This window comes from Peromyscus maniculatus, chromosome 8, assembly GCF_049852395.1.
Source record: "Peromyscus maniculatus bairdii isolate BWxNUB_F1_BW_parent chromosome 8, HU_Pman_BW_mat_3.1, whole genome shotgun sequence".
NCBI lineage: Eukaryota > Metazoa > Chordata > Mammalia > Rodentia > Cricetidae > Peromyscus > Peromyscus maniculatus.
The window spans coordinates 67,998,359-68,021,478 of record NC_134859.1 but is presented as its reverse complement, the minus strand read 5'-3'; the positions used below and the strand labels follow the sequence as shown (position 1 = coordinate 68,021,478).

Sequence of the window (23,120 nt, the reverse complement as noted above, 5' to 3'; positions counted from 1 at the left end):
CCAGGAAAGGCGCAAAGCTACACAGAGAAACCCTGTCTCGAAAAACCAAAAAAAAAAAAAAAAAAAAAAATTTTTTTCTTGTTTTTGTAAATTAAAATATAATTACATAATTTCCTCCTTCCTTTCCCCCCCTCCAAACCCTCCCATGTACCCACCCTTACTCAAATTCATGCCCTCATTTTTGTTTGATTTTTTTATTGTTACACATGTATTTATAAATGTATAAATATATAAACACAAGCTGCTGAGTCCGATTAATGTCTCCTGTATGTATATGATTTCAGGGCTGACTACTTGGTGTTGGATAACCAGTTAGAGTGCTCATCCCCGGGGAAGACTAATTCCACTTCTCTTAGCAGGTGTTAATTGCCTGTAAAGTTCTTTGTCTAGGAGTGGAGCCTCATGGGGTTTCCTCCTTCTATATGAGCATGTCTGTTGATGTAGTCATTGTCTGGATTCTGTTTGGACCTGCTGACTTCTGAGTTGGAGAGTGAGAGTGACATTTATTTTTAATATATTCTTCTAGGTGGTTCTTATAGACTTCAAAGCTTGGAGTTAACTATTCATAGACTCCATGAACTAAGAGAGAGACCAGAGAAAGAACGTATGCTCTGGAGTCAGATAAATCCCCCAGACTTGGCCCCCACCCTTGTGGCTTATTAGCTGTGTGATTGTGTGCTCATCCCTTGACCTCACAGGTTCACATCTGTGTTCTGCCGAGGCTGCTGAGTGAGAATCACAAAAAAGAGGAAATGTTCAAATGCCTGCTACCCACCAGATGCCTAAGGTCTGCTTATGGGTTCGGATTCAGAGTATCGATTCTGGTGCTCTTGCTTCTCTCTTTTCTTTCCTTTTATTTCATAACTTTTGGTGTGTGTTGTGTGCAGGTGGTGTTTGTGCTTGTTAGTACGGGTGTGTGTACATGTGTGTGGATGCACACATGTATGAATGTGGAGGCCAGAGGTCAACGCTGTATTTCCCATCCATTTCTCTCCATCTTTATTTTTTGAGACAGAATTCCTCACTGAACCTGAGGCTTATGGATCTGGTTAGACTGGTTGCCAATGAGCTTAGGGGATCCGCCTGTTCACTCAAACCCCAGAGCTGCGCTTACAGACATGTGCCACCCAGCCTGGCTTCTTTTCTACATGGGTTCTGAGGATCCAGACTCAGGTCCCCATGCTTGGATGGCAGACATTTTACCCAGTAATCCATCTCCTTAGCCTTGATCTTGTTTGTTATTAAGTAGCCTCAGATACTCAGTTGCCTAGAACATTTGCAATAAGGGGGTAGACGAGACTGAGGAGCCTGGGCTACTCAAAAAAAAAAACAAAAAAACTTTTTAACAGGGATGAGGGAGAAGTTGACCTCATACTCCACACATTCAGTCCTTCACGTGAGGCTTAACATGGCCTAACAATGTGGCATAACTAATTGTGAAATGAAGAGAAGTCTGGGATGGATCATGAGAAGTATAAGTTCTGGCATGAGAGAGTTGGGGTCCAAGCAGGGAGGAGAGGAGAATGTCTCATAGTTCAAGGAAAGGACATAGGGTGGGGACGGCAGTCAAGACCACAGAGCTGAGTATGGGAAGTGGAAAGAGGCAACACGTTGCTGTGTGTCATGATGTCAAATCACGGGCTGCAGAAGTGAGCCAAAGGAGAAGAGAGCTTGGCAGAAGTTTGCCACATAGGCTTAGGTTCCTTATATGGAAGATCTTCCGTGACAGTGATAGCTGCTATGATCCTGGGCTCCTCCATTAGCAATGTTGGGGTACTTAATTAAAGCCCGTTTCCCAATGACCTCCCAACCGGCCATTCTTTTCTTTGATTCCAGGTATGGAACAGATTTAGAAAGAGAAGTAAGAAGTTCGGCAGGGGTGAAGGCAAGAACTAGACACTGATGCTTGGTAAAGAACGCTCACCTCTGTGCTGGGCTCCGCTGGTGAGCAGGAGAAACTGAGAAGGAATGAATGAGCCGTGTAGAGAAGCAGTGAGTCTTGTCACTGCACGTGACCATCGGTGAAGGATTTCAGGAAAAGTCTTTTTTTTTTTTTTTTTTTTAAAGCAATTTAGCTGATCCTAGGAGTTGGAGCTCAGATTCACCTCAGTCACTGGTTTAGCCCCACCCCATCGTAGGATTTCTGCCATTCTAAATGATTGACACAGTTCCAGCTACCTATAAAGCTTAGCCCCAAAAGACAGCTTTTAAAAATGACTGGAATGGTCTCTGGTGTCTTCAACTCTGCCCTCAGTGTTAAGAATGTATAAGCAGTTGATGGTACTTCCCACACTGGGGTGATTGATCTTCCTTCCATCCTTGAGGTTTCTGGGAAACAGCTTGAAGTCTCTGCCTCTAGGAACTTGCCAACCCCCAGTGCCAACCCTGCAGTTCAAAACATCCCCCAGATCCACCGTGGAGAAATTCCATGCTGGGAAAAAGCCAGGATTACCAATGAGCAGAGGTGAGAAACATGCATGCTGGCTGCTTTTTGAAAGACTCCCAACTTGAATCTAGAGCTGTCCCTGCTTGAAGGAGACCCCAAGTAAGTTACGCAACACCATTCAGTTTTGGTTTGAGGATCAACAGTCCACAGCACCAGCTAGAATCCAGAGAGCGGTGCAGATGCGTGGGATTGTGCACACGCGTAGTGCACACAGGTGGTGAAGGCTGTGGCAGAGCTATGAACCACACAGCTGATGTTGAAGATGAGCCCCAACACGCTCACAAAACTCCCAAGGAACTTATTGCTTCCAGATAACTGCAGAAATCCCTGAGTAATCATGACCTGACCTGACGAATAAGCTGATAGAGAATCGGCGGCCACAGCGGAGCCCCCTCCCTCACAAAAACACCACTATTACAGAATGGCCTCTGAGAGCCCATGGAATAAAAAGACAAACAAACAAGGAAAGAAATAAAACCTGGGGGAGACTACAGTTTTTAAAAATTTGTCTGTGGGTAAGTTTTGCCTGCATGTATGTCTGTACACCATGTGTATGCAGGGTCCATGAGACCATAAGAGAGAGCTTTGTACTTCCTGGAACTGGAGTTACAGGTGGTTGTGAGCTTTCAGGTGGGTGCTGCGAACCAAACCCAGATCCTCTGGAAGATCAGCCAGTGCTCTTAACCACCCACCGAGCAATCTCTCCGGCCCTGAGACTCTGATTTTCAGAGTCCTCCATTATATCATTTTAAATGGCCACTTTCCAATTAAACTTAAGATATTAGAAGAAAGACAAACGAGAGCGTATATGAAGACAGACAAAATGAAACACAACAGGAGAAATCACCATCACTCCGCATCAGCTATCCCGGGGGAGGTGCACAGCTTGTATTTATTAGATTTCAAATATAACTATCCAAAACTCTGCCTGAATTAAAAAAGGGATAGTGAATGAAAACTAAAGTAGAGGAAAGAATAAAATTATTAATACAAGGATAAAATCACACAAAATAGAAAATGTGAAAATGACAAAGAGGATCTGGAGCATGGTCTCAGCAGTTAAGAGTGCTTGTTGCTCACCAGAGGACCCAGATTTGGTTCCCTCTTCTGGCCTCCCGAGGGCACAGGCACGGAGGTGGTGCACACGCATGCGTGTGGGCAACAACTCAGACATATGGAATAAAAATGAATAAATCTTCCAAAAACTAGAGAAAAGAAAGTGGACATTGGTTCTTTGAAGAGAACAAGAAAACTGGTGTACTAAAGAAAAGCCAAAAAACCACTGCCATCACTCCTGTAAGGGACAAGAGAGATGGCATTGTCATCGACCTCCAGAATGGGAAGGAGCCTGAGGTCGCAGGATGATGTCATAGGAACCATCACAGCTCCTGCTCCATCCTGGTGGGAGAGCAGACCCCTCCCTGTCAGCCTAGAAAGAACCGACGAGGCTGCTTCTGCAACTCTTTCTGGAAAGTATCTTTTTAAAAGTGGCTTGTTGATTATATTTAGTTATTTTGTGTGTGTGTATGGGTGTGTGTGTGTGTGTGTGTGTGTGTGTGTGTGTGTGCATGTGCATGCATGCGTGCATGAGAGAGAGAGGTGGTGTGTATGTATAGTGTGTCTGTGATATGTGCGTGTGTGATGTGGTATGTGGGGTGTGTTTTGTGCTGGTTGTGATTTGTGGTGTGTGTATGGTGTGGTATATAGAGCATGTTTTGTGTGGTGTGTTTGTGGTATGTGGTGTGTAGCGTGTGTGTGTGTGTGTGTGTGTGTGTGTGTGTGTGTGTGTGTGTGATATGAAGAGAGTATGGTGTGGTGTATGTGTGATGTGTGGTGTGTTTGTGTTTGTAGTTTGTGGTGTGTGTGTTTGGTGTGGTGGTATGTGTGTGCCGTGGTATGTTTAGTGTGTGTGGGTGTTTAGTGTGTGAGAGTGTGTAAGTGGAGGGTGTTTAGTGTGGTGTTTTTAGTATGGCAGGATATATGGTGTCTTTGTTTCTTTTTTTTTTTTTTGTGTGTGTGTGTATGTATGTGTGTGTGTGTGTGTGTGTGTGTGTGTGTGTGTTTTCTAGGTTCCACATATGTGAAAAACATTTATATGAGTGAGCTGGTTTATTTCATTTAAATGGTGTCCTCCAATTCCACCCATTTTCCTGTAAATGCTATAATATTGCTGCTTTTTATGGCTGAATTGCCATTGTGTGCAGAGCACATTTTCTTTACCTGTTCGTCACTTGAGGGCATCCTGGCTGACTCATCCCTTGCCTATTGTGAACAACGGACATGCAGTGTCCTGAGACTTCTGTTTATCATTGTGTAGGAGATTTTATCCAGGCCAAAAAGAAAAAGCACCAGATGTCTAGATTGAAAAGAAGTGAAATGCATTTGTAGATGACAAGACTTTATATAAAGAAAATCCTAGAAGCTGAATGTGGTGGCTCACACATGTAATCCCCGAACTTGAGAGGCTGAGGCAGGAGGATTACCAGGAATTTGAGGCCAGCCTGAGACACACTGTGAAATGTTATTTAAACAACAACATGAATTCTAAGAAGTTGCCATAAAACTTCCTGCAAAGCTAATGACTAAACTCAGCGAGGCTGTGGGGTTTGTAAACTTGACAAGTAAATAATCAGTTATATTTCTTTTTTTTTTTTTTTGGTTTTTTCGAGACAGGATTTCTCTGTGTAGCTTTGCGCCTTTCCTGGAGCTCACTTGGTAGCCCAGGCTGGCCTCGAACTCACAGAGATCCGCCTGGCTCTGCCTCCCGAGTGCTGGGATTAAAGGCGTGCGCCACCACCGCCCGGCTAATCAGTTATATTTCTAAACACTGGCAACTTTAAGTGACGATAAAAAATAGACACCCCAAAAACACTTCAGAGTAAACTGAATCGGTGTAGCAAAGACTATAAAACACTGATGCCCCTTACAGAAAAGTGCAGGCTGTGGTTGAAACCCAGTAAGTGTGGGTCTGGGGGGCGCTGAAGCAGGCTGGGCAAAGGCCTAGGAAAAGGGAGAGTGGCCTGCAAGGCTGTGGGGTTTCTCAGTTCCTCTGGATTAATAGCAGTGATGGGTGACTGACTTTGAATTAAGAGTATGCTAAGTATCGAAGGAGAAACTGTTACGAGTATGCTAAGGTCTGTCCTGCGCAGTATCAGAGGAGAAACGTGGCTGAGCTATGTTTCCACTGTCTAAGCTTTGGCGTCACAGATACAGATCTCTGACTATTGCTCGGCACACCCGTGAAATACCATGTCTGTTGGCTTTCTTTCCTTCCTTTCCTTATCTGTTCAGTAAAGGGGTGCTCTGATCTTGTCACTAAGAGTCTCTGCCAGGGTCGTCATCACGGTGGATGAGAAGTCAAGTGGGACATCTCAGGTCAGCTCTGATTTTCAGGAGCTTGGTGGTCCCCGGTCCAGGCTCACCTCCATTGTGTGGAGTGACGCCTGAGACTCTGGAGCTGAAAGTCATTCATCCACCTGGGGACTTCTTCCATACTTTGCTAGTGAATGTGAGGACACTGGACCAAGAGAAAGGGTGATGTGACTGACAGTTTCCCCGGGACGCCTCCCTGGATATATGTGCTCATCTGTCTATTGATTTCCTTCATCCTACACCCAGAGAAGGTCTGATGATGTGACCAGACCAAACCAGACCCACACCCACAAGCCTGCCTGACCAGAGAGCATCCTTAGCCAAGATCCCTGCATGTCTATCTCCTTCTGCCTTCCTGCCTGTTTTTCTAAGACTCCCCATATCCATGTCCGGAAGTGCTGTGGCCGGAGTCTGGAGGATGCTGGGAAGGACAGTGAGGTCTGTGTGGTGGGAAATGCATGTGAAGTGACTCAAAAGGAGAAAGGCCCCGAGCTGCACACAGACCTGCCTGCATTCTACAGCTCATGGCCTGCAATGCCAGCTGGAATTGCAAGGACCCCCCACCCACCCCCCACCCCCCACCCCCCGGCCCCGGCACATCAATTTCAGATCTCAAGACATCAGGAGAAAAGGAGGGACTAGGAAGGAAGAGCTCTTTGCTGGATTTAATAAAACAGAAGGGTGACTGCTGTGCCCAGAAATTCCATTCACCGTGGAAGTATTTTCGGTTTCTATTAGTAAGAACAGGACAAAGAAGGACCTACAGGGAGACGAGAGGGAAGAGGGAGTGGAGGAGGGGTCCAGTTCTGAGGATAAATCTTGGACAAGTTGGGGTCTGAGGCAGGAGAGGACCCTAGAGTGGAAGCTGGTATTCGCTGTCTAGTAGTCAGCTCTTTCCTTGCATGGGGACTCTCCCATGCAAATCACGGCCAAAGCCTCGGGCTAGCTGTGGGCATGCTGGAGTTCTGGGGTGTAGAAGTGGCCATCAGTGCAAGAGGAAGCTCGGAGCAGCATTTCAGATGGAGAAGTGGGGAAGAAGAGACCAGAAGAAGAGAATCCTGAGAATCCTAGGGTGTCCCAGAGAGGCAGATGGACTGCCCTGCGGGTGTGGGGTTGGGACAAGAGCTAGGGGAGATAGTAATAGAGAGGGAAGCCCAATGGCTAGAGGCTATGGACTCCCAGGCAGTGATGGATGGTGGGTCATTCTGAAAGACACTCAGGGGCCAGCTGGGATAATTTCAGTGTAAGAAGGAAGTGCTGAGGGATTGTGCCGGGTGCTCAGAGTCAAAAGTTGACTAAGTGTGGGGAGGTTGGTTGAGGATGGGGATTAGGGGTCTCCTATTATCAGCAAAGGCACTGAGTTCAGAATTGTGGAGCTGGGTATCAGGATCATTGAGGAGATCAATGTCAGGCTATAGACTGTCCATTAAAAAAAAAAAAATCTTGCTCAATGATAGATGTGAGAAAGGACTGAGTCCTGAGACTAGACTTGGGATCAGGCCTGGGACGTTGGAGGCCTGTAATAGAAGGACTTCGTTAGTGCCAAGAGAGGAGTTCCAAAAATGTTTGAGAGGTCAGAGGGCAAGTTCAGTGTGGGGAGCAGGGGCTGGGACTGGGGCTGGCCTGGAATGACCTGAGGGGGGATAGCTATGAGCTCCCACCCTGTCTTCACTGACTACTTCTGCAGAGTCCCTCCTCTAAGTTAGTCTGCCTGCCAGGCCCAGGTGTCAGCATGAGGCAGGGCTGGGTCACCTGCAGGGACATGCAAGGTTGGCAAGATGCCTCAGAGACAGAGCTCTCGGGATATGGCTCCCGATGCCTGAGACTGGAGGTTAGCCAGACTGGAGCACAAGCCAACAGCAGGAAAGCCACAGCCAGTCTCCCCTGGGTGCTAATTCACCTTATCTTCCTTTCTCCAGTAAAGCCCGCCCTCACCTGCTAAGAAGGAGGAGGAGGAGGAGGAGGAGGAGGAGGAGGAGGAGGAGGAGTGGGAGGAGTCCCCCCCTGACATACTTAGATTCCCAGAGCTGAAGTCTTCTTGCAAGGTGTTCCCACACATCCATCAGCTCCAGCTGAGTGACTGAAACGTCTCAGTAGAGACAGAAAAGTGACCTGGGGAGTTTTCTTGCCCTGACATGGGAACTGGTCTTGTTCAGATACTAAGACTCTGAGTGAGCACAGGGAACCGTGTATTCCCTCTTCAGTGGGAATGGGGAGGAAGGAGTGTTAGAGTGGCCACTGAGACTGGGAACCACTTGTTACTGCAGCACGGGCTAGCCTGTCCTGAAGAGTATACCAAGATGGCGTGTCTTCCTCTCATCACACTGTCACTGAGGGGTCCCACTCGGCCACGGTCTCTTTTCCCTTCAGATGCTATCTCAGCACATGGGCCAGTGCCACCGCTCCGAGGCTTCCTGAAGATGGCCTCTGTGAGCTGTTCACAGCCCTGCAAACCTGTCAGAGTCTCGGAGCCTCCCCTAGGCAGGGCTGAGATCTTGAAGACGATGTTGTCGCCTCTTTCCTCTCTGCAGCCTTCATTTCTTCATGTGTGTGTGTGTGTGTGTGTGTGTGTGTGTGTGTGTGTGTGTGTGTATACGCACGCGTGTGCTGAGGTGTAGATGCACACATGTAGCAACCCTAGCTCAACCCTGGGGGTCATTCCTCAGGAGCTGTCTATCTGGTTTTTGAGACAGGGTCTGTCATTGAGTTGGAACTGGGTAAGCCAGGCTGACAGTCCAGCGAGCCCCAGGGATCTGCCTGTCTCTGCCTCCCCAGTACTGGGATTAAAAGCCTGCAGATTTCTCCATGGATTCTTGGGATCAAGTTCTGGTCCTTCTGCTTGCATGGCAAACAGTTCATCGACTGAGTCATCTCCCTAGGCTATGCAAATTTCCATCACAAGCTCCCTTTCCTCAGGGTCCACAGACAGTCCTATCTTCTGGGAACACAGAACTGTGTGTGAGCATGTGAGCATGGGACAATTTCCTCTCGATTCTCATGAGCGACATCGTGGCTTTGCCCCTGGTTCCAATTCAAGGACTCTCCCACAGGACCTTATTATCCTCTTACCCTGGTTTCCTTCTGCAGTGGTTCCAACAACACACCCACCAGCCTGAGCTGCCTCCATGGGGTCTTACCTCTCCCCAGCCTCCCAAACACTCTCAAGCCACTGCTGCTGCTGCCGGAGACAGGGCGGGATCCTACTTGTTCTCAGGGAAATACCTGTGGAGCCTAGCCTGGCCTAGGGGATGTAAACCATCGCTTTCCCAGGCAGCTGTGGGAGCTGGAGCTGCAGCCCACACCTCCAGCCACACCTGCAGAGCTGGAAGGGAGCTCTTCTGGTCCTACCCATCTTTCCTCTGGGCCTTCCAGGACATGCCCCCTCAACCTCCCTCCTTTCCAGGTGATCAGTGACAGGAGAAAGGAGACCTTGGCGATGCTAGTGTGTTCCTCTGAGGTTCCCTGCCTCCAAGATTCCTATCACCTCTAAGACCCCAGCCGTCAAGGATCCGTTCCTGTCATCTTTGAATCTAACAGTCAGACATGGCACTCAGCTCTCCACGCTGTGGCCGTTCTGGGAATGATTCTCCGCTTGTTGGGTTAGAGAGACACTGGGTTTTTGGAGCCCTCCATGTCCTCACTAAGCCCAGGCTGGACACCTCCTAAACTTAGCCAGCCTTGGTTTTGCTACGTCTGTGATACGAAGGTCCTATAATGTAGTGGTTTCCAGGAAGCTTTGCCCTCAAGGCAGTCATAACTCCCAGCTCTGTTGGTCTAAGTCCAGGGAACCTTACGTAGCTTAACCTGACATCATCCGCCACTGCCTGTCACTCCTTCTACAGATCAGCCCGGATGTGGTGGATCCTTGCACAGACCTGCTGGGGCCTGAGGGAGAGGGAGATGCTGTCACACAGGCCATTTGTGGAGTGTTTCCTATACATGGAGCCTTGCCTGTGGCCCAGGGCCCTTCCTCTCCACCCCGACAGGCGCCATCCACCATCCTCCTCTGCACAGGCATGCAGTAGCTGTTTCCCAGGGATCACTTTCATCTTCCCTAGGAGCCACCTGCTTATAACATTAGTGGGGCCCAAGAATCTCAAAATATGCTCCAACTCACCCCTGTGGCCCAACTCCCAGCCACCTCTCCAGGACCCCTCAGCCTAGCCTGGCAATCCCCTTCTTTTTACAGAAGTACCCAACTCGTGCCAAGGCCACATGCCAGTCTCGTCCTCCATGCTTCAGAGTCTTACTCCCAGGCATGGGTAATCCCCTCCCCCCCCACACACTTCAGGAAGTCCTCGCTGACCTGTGCCAGTCATGCATTGCTTAGTCACACACAAGGTTGACCTTGTGGTTTTCTTCTCACTTAGTTTTACATATCCACCCATCCCCGAGTTGAGGGCAGGCTCATGCTTCTGCAATGAAAGCCTGGCATTTAGTAGATACTCAATAAATGCTGCCTGGCTAGACAGCTGGATAGTAATGGGTCTTAGAAGGGTTGGGAACATCTGATGGGTATCACAGAGTACCCCCAAATTCCTGGGGTTCCCAAGGGACAAGGAGAAGAAGGGGGGCATTATTTGCTACCCTGGGAGCTGGTGTGGGGCTGGGAGAAACCAGCTGACACTCCATCTACAATCCCAAGCTTCTACCTTCTCACAAACCCTCGGTGTGCCCCTACATCAGTTCTCAGGTTAAGTGACAAGATTGGAAGCCAGACCCTGATTCCAACAACAGCTTCAGCTTTGCCAAGGGTGGGAGTTTGGGAGACTTCTGTGGGTTCGTTAACCTCCAAGCCCCTAGTTTCACTATCTACCTTTAAACCACATGAACCATCTCTGCCTCATCCAGTCGTGAAGAATTAACAAGGAAAAGGCAGGTGAATAGAAACTTTTTCCCCTCACACCCCTGCGCACACTCTACTCAGGGCATTTTGGGCTTCGGGTTTGGGCAGCATTGTAGTAGAAAGATTGGGTTCAGACTATGTCTCTACCGCTTAGGGCTCAGTGATGAGGAGCATGGCCTCCTCTGAGTCTGCTTGTTTAACTTTATGAGAAATCACACCCATGGTGTGGGATTAAGAGAGAATGAGATACGGCTTATTAAATCTGGAGAGCTGTGCTTGTTATGTATGGGGGGGATGGGGCGGACAATTTCATACATTCCCATTTATTCTCTTTCATTGAAATCTCCCTTTTCTTTCAGGCAGGATGTCTGGACTGATGCAGCTGCAACTGGAGCAAAGAGATGCTGCAAGAATTCAACGTATTCAATGTAGTGTAATTCAATTCAAATGTAGTGTCTGGAGCTGAGGTTGGTGGAGGATTGCTGCCCCCTGCTGGAATGAATAGGCAAGATATCGCCTCCTGTTCTCTAGTGCCATCTGAGGGTAGAAAAGGTTAGTTAGTGACAAAGTACAGCCTAACCATATAGGTCCAGAGGTCTGGGGCTGGGGTGGTGGTGGTGCACATTCGGCTGGTCTCCTTTGTTTTTATTACACACAGTACTGTGATTACTATTCTTTTATGCAGATCTTTGAATATCTGATTATTTCCCTATGAATAAGCTATAGAATTACAATTTCCTACCTCAAGCTATTCTCTCTCTCTCTCTCTCTCTCTCTCTCTCTCTCTCTCTCTCTCTCTCTCTCTCTGTGTGTGTGTGTGTGTGTGTGTGTGTGTGTGTGTGTGTGTGTGTGTGTGATCTCTCAGAAAGAAAGTACCAGTTTACTGCACAAACCCTTGTGGCTTATTCCTTTGTCTCTCTAATCTTTCAGCATTTACCCCAATATCTAGGTCTGGGTTTTTTATAATAAGACATCTTATATGCAACATCTGGCATTCCAATGTGGGGCAAGAATTTCCACCTAAAACCTAAGAAAGTTTTAAAAAGGGGGTTCTAAAATGAGCCAAGAACAGCTTCCTAGTTGTGTCTCTCATGCAAGCCATGATACAGAGCTGCTTTGGCGTGCGGGCTTGAGCTACAGCATGGCAGATTCCCACCAAGGTAAACAGAGGCATCTCCAAGCCATGCAGCATGCTATATGGCAGATTTAGCTTTTGCTAGTAAAGACCAAAAAAATAAAAAAAAGTTTCTGGGCTACATACTGCTTGATGGAGACATAGATCCACTGCTTCCCCAGAGTTGGCCATGAACATGGCTCCCAGAGATGGCGGCAAACATATCTACACCATGTTGGAAAGCAGAATGGGGTGAAGTCAGCAGCCAAAGTTACCGTGCATCTTAGCAGTTTAAAATCTCTCCTGGCCAGAAAAGGATTATAGATACACAATAAGACAGATCCAGATGGAATAAAACTCTGAATGGTTTACATTGTGTGTAAAAAGGTACATAGGCTTGAGAAAGAGCAGGGGAAGGATATAGATAGTCATAAGGATAAAATAAAGTCTTAAAAAATAAAATAATATATAAAAAATTTAATAAGCCAAGTAAAGATGGAAATTACACAGAGAGTCTGGATCATATTGTCTTCAGGATTTTTAACTGGAGAGAGAGAGACATTTGATTGTAAAGGCTGCTGAGTTAAAAATATATGTAAAGGGTATCTTGACTACAAAATTTGCGTCTAAGGATATGTTGCTTTGGAAAGGAGGCTTTGCTTTTGTTTCCACTGGAAGCAAGAAGCTATAGATTTGTTCCAGGTTAAGATGGATCAGCTTTGATCAAGCAAAACCTCCTGAACCTTGACAGATGGTATCTATCAACAAAAGTTATAGCCAGTCTTCACAGGACTTGACCATTATCTTGAATTTTCTCAGAATTCCCATAAGATTAACAATACCCCCAATCAGCAGGAAGTAGCCTAGAGGACTATGCCACCCCCCCCAAATGATTATAGATGTTTGTCTTTGTTTAAGAGGTTGGTTCCAAATTGTTATTGGTCATAGTCAATCTCTTCCCAAAAGAAGAAAGGCAGATAGGACATAGAAATGGTGAGAAAAAAGATAGATTATTGAATCTACTTTAATCCAAAAAACAACTGTTAATCTCAAAATACTTTACATTGGTATGGATTTTGGTTTATTAGTACAAATTTAAGGTCAATTTTGTTATACTGTATGTATATTTTTAATCTTATTTAAGGTATTATGTTTATGCAACTCATTTAAAATTGTAATGTATCATTAAGAAATACAGATTAATAGTCATCTATGATAATCAAACTTGTAATCATATTAGTCAAGTTTTCTAGGTATACATAGATATATTTCAATTAGGTAGGTAACTTTCAAACACTTCAAAGACCTATAGAATATGGTATTTCTTACCATATATATACTATGGTATATATAAAATGTTTTAAGAACTTAGACTTTTCTGGACAGTGAGACACATCTGATCCTGGCAGCAACAATTACTTCAAAGAGGATGATGGGCATCAAAGAAACTCATTATAGAGTTTACTTCCTTTGTAGCAAAAGTTAGCTACTGGGCAACAAAGTACCCTTGCCTCGACTGCTGACAGTATGCTGTCCAAACGGACAAGCAGGACACAAAAGAAAGGACTACCGAACCTTGCCAAGACAAGGTAGGAAGGACCTTTAGAAAATTCTGCTTCACAGATGAGTTTGTCAGATATGCTAGGCCTGTAGGCTGGAGATGATGCCCCAATGTTGCAGAGAAATCTTGGGTGACTGTTCAGGCAGCCAGATGTCTCTGTCATTTCTAGAACTATGGAAATTACTTGCAATGCACTTCCTGTTTACTCAGGTAATATTATATCCTTCTGGGGTCTTTGATGGAGTTGAAGGCTAGGTAGTTATAGTTTTCCTTAGTCATGATAAAAGATAAATTATATATAAAACTTTAGCCTCACAAATATAGAATAGATGATAGAATGCTTTCTTTAATTTTGCCAAATACAAATAGATAAGATATTGTAACTGTACTTCTTGCTTGATAACTCTTCTATTATATGTAATTTTACTATGTTAAAGTTAAAACCTTCCTTTTTGATTAGACAGAAAAGGGGACATGCTGTGGGATATCTCTCTGCATGCTGTGAATATGTGTTGCTCAGATTGGTTGATAAATAAAGCTGCATTGGCCTATGACAGGGCAGGATAAGGTTAGGCGGTACACTCAAACTGAAGATGAGATGGAGAAGGGTGGAGTCAGAAGAGATCACAGCTGCTGCCAAGGGAGCAAGAAGAGGCCAGCAGACCAGTAATGCTACGGCCACATGGTGACATATAGATTAATAGGAATGGGTTAATTTAAGATGAAAGAGCTAGCCAGCAAGAAGCTGAAGCCATAGGCCATATAGTTTGTAATTATTATAAGCCTCTGAGCAATTATTTTATAAATGGCTGTGGGAAAGATTTATCTGGGCTGCCGGGCAAGACAGGACTAGAGAAACTTCCCACTACACCAGTTAGTAGCCCTATCATTTCACCTTGTCTTCACGAATGTTGAATAGCATCTTGGTTTCATTTCCACTGCTTTAATAAAATATCCTGACCTAAAGACAATAAAGGAAGGCTTTATCAGCCTATGATCCCAATATCAGTAAATAATTACAGAGAAATCAAGGTAGGAACTTAAGGAGAGAGAGAGAGAGAGAGAGAGAGAGAGAGAGAGAGAGAGAGAGAGAGAGAGAGAGAGAGAGAGCCAAATGCACATGTGATGCCCACTTGCTAGGTTGCTCACATGCTGCTAGCTTTCTTCACCCTTACACAGTTCAGGGCTCAGCCTATGAAATGATGCCACCCACAACAGGCTGAGTCTTTCTATATCAATTAACAGTCAAAACAATCCCCCAAAGACATGCCAGTGTGATGTAAACAATTCCTCAATTGAGACTTTCCTCGGGTGATTCTAGGTAGTGTCAAGCTGGCAGTTAAAATGCAACACAGATGGTGTGTGTGTAAGATAGTGTTGAATCTAACCACCTAGTCTTCCTGTTCCTTACTGTATAATGTTCCACTGTGTGAGTGTACCATGCTTTCCTTCCTCGTGTTGCCATTGGTCTGTGTCTGCGTTATTTCCAAGTTTGAAGCTGTTATAAAGAATGCTGCCACCAATGATTTTGTACCAAATGAGAACACGCTTGTGCAAGTCAGGGGTGAGCAAATGTTAGCATATTGTCTGGTCTGCTCCTAGAAGTGGTGTATGTAAAAGTAATCTTCTAGTAGATACAGCTGAATGGTTTCCCAGAGCACTTGTGTCAATTTACAATCCCTCTGGCAGTAAGGGAAATACCTACACCCTTGCCAACACTTAGTATTTTCTGACATATCTACTTAGCCACCCTTGTATGAGTAAAGTTTAGATTTCCTTTTCCATGTTTTGTAAGACCAGGGATATTTTTGTAGTTTTATTAATCATTTGTGTGTCCTATCTGGTTAGGACTTTGTTCAAGCATCTTAACTTTGTAATCAACTGATTTGGAAGGAGTCTTCTCATGTTTGGGATTTGTGTTCACAAATACATCAACTACAAATCACTTCTTGACTGTCTTTTTACTCTTACATGGCCTCGATGGCATCCCTGGGATTTTGGCATCATCTAATGCATGGGTTTTCTCTCAAGATTCACTTTTTGTAACCTGATTGAGAACTCTCTTAGACAAATGTATTTTCTTAGACAATAACCAGAATTTTAATCTTCTCGTCTACCTGTGCCTCATCCACAGTTGTCTTTTGTATATTACCTGTAGTAGAAGGGCAACATGTGGTTGTTTTTTTTTTTTTTTTTTTTTTTTAACCAATATGGACACACAACTGACCGGGGAGCTAATTATTGACATGACCGGATTCCCTCCATTGCGTTGGCGAGACATGCCACACAAAGGAATGCTGTATAGCGATGAGCACAGATGGGTTAAAACTGTACTCAGCAATATGGATGCTGCTCACAGCATGATGCTACATGGGAGGAGGCATCGCAAACATGGCTGCAGGTGATTTCTTGTGACATAAAGCAGGCCCGTGTCCATACTGAGGACCGACTGACGGTGGACCCTGTCTGTCCCATGGCTCATTTTCCTCTTGTACAGGGACCGCAATGTCTTAAGTCACTAAAACTTTGAGCCAGACCTTTGCACTTGGCAGCCTTAGGCCCGCAGCTTAGCTCTGCACTCTGGTCGCTTCTGTGGCTCTCCACCATTCCCACTTCCCTCTAAGTTTTAGCTTTGGGTAATCAACTATTACTCCAACCCCTGCTGGGGTCTGATTGAGACAGCTCTTGTCTGGTTTTGGTCTTCCAAATTAATTTTGTTCTGTCAGGGCTAGAACATATCCCCTTGGAGTTTTTGATTTGGGTTTTATTAATCCCATAATTTCATTGGTGGCATGTTGAATCCTTTCTATTATTATTTGTATTTCGTGGCTGTGAATATTGATTTCCCTGCCAAACTATCAGCAGCTTTTCAGAGGAGTCCCATGTCTCTATAACCCTTCATTTTCTGCATGGTTCTCGAGATTTTTGAGGCAGATAGTACTGAATATCTGTTTCTTAAACATATCTCACAAATTCTTGCCAAACAACTTTGTGATTTTTTTTCTTCCCTCAGCTATTCTCTGCTGACCTTTATTTTTGACTCCATCACTTCACCCAGTAGAGCTCCTGACAGAGTGTAACTTTACACAGGCATTGATCCACATTACCTGTTATTTCATCCGGCAGGGGTTTGGCTCTCTTCCCCTTTTGTCCAGTTAAATCAACAGATGCAAACCCAATAGCATTACATGTTTTCCCATCACTGTGACAAAGGGGCTTAAGTGGGGGAGGGTTTACATCGGCTCACAGTTCAAGGGCATCACGGCGGGGCGGGGGGGGGGGGGGGGGGGGGGGGCTACGGTGTTACACTACGGGCCAGGTAGCAGGGAGAGACAAATGTCTGTGCTCAGCTCAGCTTGCTCTTTCATCCCATAGCCGGGTGCGAGTCCACAGTTAAGGAGGGGGCTTCCCACTTCAGTCAAGCCAATCTAGAAGGTCCCTCAAAGACACACCCAGAATCTTGTCTCCTTGGTGACTCCGGATCCTGTCAATTCAACAATTAATATCCACCCTCACCCCAGCTACCTAAAATGTGCTCTCCTTGTGCAAAAGCTCCGTAACTATAGCAGTGGCAGGTTCCAGCAGAGACATCACAGTAAAATTGATAAGTCTATTGGGCTGGGTTTTAACATCTAGGTAAGAGTTCTCCAGACACCAGAGCCCAGCTGTTAGTAGTGGAGCCGAGGGAGCATTCTGAGGGAAAAGAAAACACGTCAGGAGAGCAGGGAAGCTCACTGGGGCCTGACTATGTGAGAAGCCTGAGGAGGCTGCAAGATGGGGGTAGAGTACGGCACAGGTGAAGCTGGCTAAGTTACATGTAGACTATGAATAGCTTTTGGAAGCATGTCAGCATTTTTTCCACTTTATTGTCAATGATGCTTAGCATATGAGTCTGTTGTGATCCAATTTGTCTTTGAAAAATGTTCCCTATGCTGTGGTCCAAATGTCCCTCCAAAATCACATTGAAATTAAACTGCCATTGCAGTAGTATTAAGAGGTAAGATCTTTCAAGGGGTGATTAGATTATGAGGGTCCTACCTCCTAAATTGATTCTAGAAGGTTGCTGGTAAAAACTGAGTTCAGCTGCCTCTATCTTCTTCATATTTGTGTGCCCTTCTGTGGCTCAGCATGGAGGTCCTCACCAAGGATCACATCAGCCACAGCATTAAGCCAAACTTCTATTGTTTATAAATTATGTGGCTTGTGGCACTCTGTTTTAGCAACTGAAAATGGACTGAGCCACTCTGAGAACACCAAGGAAGAGGCCGGTCCTACTTAGATACCTCAAGAGCCTGGGCAGAGAGCAGTGGAAACAGATGGGGATTTTAAGTTACCTTAGAGGTGGTGAGCTGCACTCATGAGTATTCATCAGAGGAAGGGTATCTTGGGTGTCTAGGTGTAGGCTTTGAGATGTCACAGTGCCAAGCTCCCAACCCGCCTCCTCAGGATCCCTGGACTGCACAGATCAACTGTTCTGGGAGCATCCCAGGAGGAAGCTTTGATTGGCAGCTGGCGGAGAAAGCACTGCACAATGCTACTTCCTTCTCTTCTATAGTATAGCTGTGGATGGCCACGTGGTTTCATTTTGCAGGATTTGGAGTGTCTTCTGTTCCCTGTCTGTCTGCGTATTTACTGCCACTCCTCTGGGATGAGAGAAGACATGTTGTTTCAGAAAAATCAAACCTGAACCCAACTGTTCCTCCCAGCTTCTGTTCTGAAATTAGATCGTTTCGTCGGACTGGATCGGGAAGGCATCTTGAATCGTTTAGTACCAAGTGCTTGTGTTGAAGATGAGGAGGATGAGTCTGAGTGAAGATGAATTGTTTGTTGGTGGTTTGTGGAGTCATGGGCGCTAGCTGGGAATGGTGCAGTGTGGGAGATGAGCAGGGTCTGGGCCAAAAGGGCTGAGCTCTGTTGCTTACTAGTATGGAGCTTGGGGGATGCTTCGCTGTTTCCCACTACAAGCACTACAAGCATTCTTACTTACAAAGATGGGTTATGAGAACTAGATGAAAAAACAATTCAGTGATGCCACATCTGCATGCCTGTTGGGCGTTGGTGACAATGAGGGTAAAGAGGCTGTTGACAGCAATGATGATGAAGACAATGATTGTCACAATGGTGATGGCGATTTCACATACCTGCAGCCACAGCCTTAGAATATGGGAATGGAGGTGAATGAATCCTTGAAAGTCACTAGCCAGCTAGTCTAACTGAATCAATGAGCTCCAGGCTCAGTAAGAGACTCTGTCCCCAAAATTAAGGTAAAGAGTGATCAAGGAAAATGATGCTTGAAGTTGACTGAGCTTCCACATGCATGCACACAAAGGTGCATATTCATCAGGATGCACACATCCTCTCTCTCTCTCTCTCTCTCTCTCTCTCTCTCTCTCTCTCTCTCTCTCTCTCTCATGTGTGACTCTATTTTGTCTTTATTAGAATGCTCTAACTCCTACAAATACCCATTGATTTGCATGTAAAATAGAGATGTCATCTCTATCATGCACTACTTTTTAAATGAAGGTAATACATGTAGTTAAAGGATGTACCAAAATGCTTGGTTCAGGGATCAGGGCATAGTTAGCGTTCTCTGAATCCAAACCTCCCTCTTTATCTTCTCTTTCCTTCTCAGCCTCCTCTTCCCTCTTCTCTATTAACAATCTTCATTTTATTAAAGGACTTTAGATTGTAGTCTCACAAGAACTCAGATGAAGGGCACAGAGAATTCCAGTGCACCCCTCCTCCACTGTATGCATGTCCCCTCCCCTGACACTGACACCAGCCAGGGCTTTATCACATCCTTATCACCCACAAGGCACTGTGTGGTCTGTGCTTTTTCTTGTCTTCTATGGTTTGCACAAATGTTGAATGCAATATAGTGTATTCACCTTAGAAAGATACTGAGTAGTTTGACCTAAAACCCATGTTTTCAAGTCCTAATCCATGGCAACTATTCATTGTCTTGCTGTCTGCATAGTTTTCTTTTTCCAGAAATGCTGGAAAGCTGAAAGGATACAGTATCTCAGGTTTAGCTTTTTCACATTGTCTTCTTCCACTTAGGGATGTATGTGTGACTTCCCGACAATGTTTTCCTGGCTCAGTTGCTGATCTGCTTTCTAAGGCTGTGTAATATTCCATCTGTGGATGTACCACAGCTGATTCATCCATTCATTTACTGAATGATGTCTTTGGTTACTTCCAAGTTGGGCAATATAAACAAAGCTGCTAGGAACATCAACTGACAGAAAATGCAGGCTGTCATCATTGCTCTCTGAGCCCTGTTGACTTTCTAGTCTCACATTTACTTTGTGTTCTGCACTGCCCATCTATCTCTTGGTGGCCAGTGAACAATCCCAGATGATGTCACACTGTGCAGAGCATTACTGGGTAGAGTTAGCTTCAGTACAAAGTCCATTCCTCTGGGAATCTTCGTCCTACGAAAGAACCAAGGCATGTGAGGATGTTCCATCTCCATCCAGACATTAGCAGATTGGTATAATTTAGCTATGTTGTTTGGAGGATTTTAAGCAGTTTTCTTGCTTCATTGATAAGGTAATATTTTATCTTTGGAGTTACTTTTTACTAGGACACTAAGACTGGAAATAGAAGAGCACTTCGGGGGCCCCTTCTTCTGGGGGACACTTGTGTTACAGTAACTGCTATAAAGAAATAGAAAGCACTACCTTCTCCGGATGTTTGGTAGCAGCAGTGGCTCTCTCAGCTCCAGTGTGGGCAGAGCAGCTTGGTGGTTCACTATGGCTGAGCATCATTGAAAATCAGGTCAGGAGCCAGGCAGTGGTGGCACGCACTGTAGCTAGAGTTTTCCTGCCTGGCCCACAGTCAGGACAAATCTCTCTTACCCACCAGTCCCACAGCTGCTCAGATCCAACCAAGTAAGCACACAGAGACTTTTATATTGCTTACAAACTGTATGGCCGTGGCAGGCTTCTTGTTAACTGTTCTTCTATCTTAAATTAACCCATTTCTATTAATCTATAAGTTGCCACGTGGCTTGTGGCTTACCGGTATCTTAACATGTTGCTTCTCATCACGGTGGCTGGCAGTGTCTCTCTGCCTCAGCCTTCTACTTCTCAGAATTCTCTTTTCTGCTTGTCCCACCTATACTTCCTGCCTGGCTACTGGCCAATCAGCATTTTATTTATACAGAGTGATATCCACAGCAACACGCCTTTAATCCCAATACTCGGAAGGCAGAGGCAGGCGGATCTCTGTGAGTTTGAGGCCAGCCTGGGATACAGAGTGAGTTCCAGGAAAGGCTCCAAGGCTACACAGAGAAACCCTGTCTCAAAAAGAAAAGAAAAGTGGGTTTTTGTTTGTTTTTTAAAAAAAGAAAGAAAGAAAAGAAAATCAGGTCAGCCATTGTCTCTCTGGTAGGGGGCAGGGAAAGGTGGCCTGTAACAGAAATTATGCAACCCATGGCCTGGTCCCATAGAGGTTTATCACAGTACTGCTAAGCACCCACCAGGATCCAGCCTTTGCTGGGACTGTGGCATTCCGCCGGCCTGCCTTTCCCCCTTGAAGTCCCCAGTCACAGTGTCCAAATGCTACAGAGCACATACTTACTGTTTTCATTAAAGGGAATAGGTCTGGAGGTTCCAGAAGAGAAATGTGACTCTACCCAAGGGTGGAGGCTGCAAATCAGACACAGGCCAGCTTCTGCTAGCGAGCCTCACAGCCACGGAGCCTGGCCCAGGCTCCCTGATTTATGCATGAAAAGAACTGGAGAGGTTGTCTCGGTGTGTGTGTGTGTGTGTGTGTGTGTGTGTGTGTGTGTGTGTGTGTGTGTGTCTGGGGTGGGAGGGATGGATACAGGTCCAGAGGGGTCGCAGGTTTGCTCGTGTGTTTTTTTTTTTTCTTACAGGAAAGAAAATGGGGTGGAGGAAAAAGGAAATAGCAACACATGTGTTGCCTTCACCTTGTTCTCCTCTGACTTCTCAAGCTGACATTCTCCGTGCACCTGGATATAGCTGTGGATTTAGATAACTCTCTCTCTTCCCCTCCTGACCTTTATTATGGCTGCGAAATTCTCTGCGCAAGGGATAAATAATGCATGTTTTCAGTCAAGAGACGCAAGAACTCGAGCAAACACCGCAGCGACGAGGGAGCAGCATCTGTCTCCAGAGCAGGTTTTATTTCCAACCCACTTCACCCTACCCTCTGCCCTCACCCCTGCCATCGGGCCGAAAAACTCAGAAGCAGGGAGCTAACAGAGCGCAGGGTTGGGGCTCCAGCTTGCCCTGAAAAATGTTTACAGGGTTGAGGAGTTGGCTCTGTCAGTCAAGTTCGTGTCTCAGAAAGCAGAAGATCTGAGTCCGTGTCCCCAGCGTCCATGGAAAAGACTGGGTGCACAGGAGCTGTGCTAACAGTCCCAACCTTCGGGGAGGTGGAGACAGGACGGTCCCTAGGGCTTGCTGGCCAGCCAGGCTAGCCAAACCAGCAAACTTGGGGTTCGGTGCGAGAGCCTGTCTCAGAGCAGAAAGGTGAAGAGGCATAAAAGAAGACACTTCTCTGGCCTGAACATGCACACACAGGTGCGTATACACATGAGCATGTGTGACACACACACACACACACACACCATACACACACACACACACACACACACACACACACACACACACACACATGAGGGGGGATGCTTACGGTTTAAATTGTTAGTGATGTGATCTTTTTCGAATACCCTCTTTTCTCCCATCTCAGGCCTTCACTGCAGAACCCGGGTACATCTTGGCAACTCTTTACCCAAGGTTTGGCAAGTTTGTGGACGTATGTGCAAAGGAAATGTAACTACATTGTGGGGACAGACAGAAAGAAAACAGGAGGTCTATCCTGGCTAGTCATTCTGGCTCCAGACATGTGTCTGGACAGGGGCAGGAGGTAGAGTTGCTTCCTAGGGAGTCTAGCTTTACCTCTGAGCTAAGGCTTGACTTTGGATCCTCCAGGCTGACTGCTCTAGCAGCATGGGAAACAAAAGCCTCCTGGGTCACCTGTGTAGTGGGAGGCTTGCCAAATTAGAGCCCATGGCTCCTTGCCGTTTACAGCAGGGATGGAGGAAGGCACAGCCTTGAATGCCAAGTTCAGCATTTAAATCAAATTCAGAGTCAACTTTCACACAGATGCCTTCCATCCTGTTCACGTGGGCACCTGTTCTAGCTCTTATTTGTACCCGTACTTCTCTGAGGTGTGGAGGACAATGACTGTTTTCTGGTTGATGGCTTAAATAAGGACCCAGGTACTTCACCCTCAAATGTTTGGATTAGAAAATGAGATGGGAAAGAAAATGATTGTAGAGCAAAGACGCCAGCTTGGCTCCTGTGTCTGTGGGAGGAAGTTGGAGGCAGTAACAGAAATGAAGTTTGGGGACTGTTTGCTCATTTACACATTGTCTCAGACTCCCCAATTACACACCTAATTAAGAGTTGGACAATTAAACGCACAGTTTAAATGTATGATCAGGGAGTTTGGGATTAACACTCAGATCAGGGAAGAGGCACATCTGAGCCTTGGAAGAAAATATGGGAAGGACTGTTCCCATGCGGTATCTTTCAGAGCTCAAGTTGTGGCTGCTTTTCTATGGATATCTCTGTTACCTTCTCGAAATTCCTTCCAGTAACCCACATCTCCCTGTCTCTAAAACCACTAAATGTCATAAGTGGAAGAGTAAGAACGGAGAGTCCAGGAAGGGAGCCAACTGCTCACATTTGGTTTAGGACTGGCCAGGCCTGGAGGCACCCAGCTTATCTTCTTTCTCTATCCCAGC

The 23,120-nt window shown here is 45.9% G+C and overlaps 2 long non-coding RNA genes across 2 annotated transcripts; both read left to right on the top strand.

The window, feature by feature from the left end:
* The first annotated feature begins 710 nt into the window (after positions 1–710).
* Positions 711–2,054, top strand: LOC143274469 (uncharacterized). Its single transcript, XR_013053107.1, has 2 exons — positions 711–787; positions 1,837–2,054. It is a non-coding gene; the product is annotated as an uncharacterized LOC143274469 (long non-coding RNA).
* Positions 2,055–11,043: 8,989 nt separating this feature from the next.
* Positions 11,044–22,182, top strand: LOC121831388 (uncharacterized). The gene is made up of 3 exons (XR_006074777.2): positions 11,044–11,216; positions 21,222–21,891; positions 22,061–22,182. It is a non-coding gene; the product is annotated as an uncharacterized LOC121831388 (long non-coding RNA).
* The last annotated feature ends 938 nt before the right edge of the window (positions 22,183–23,120 follow it).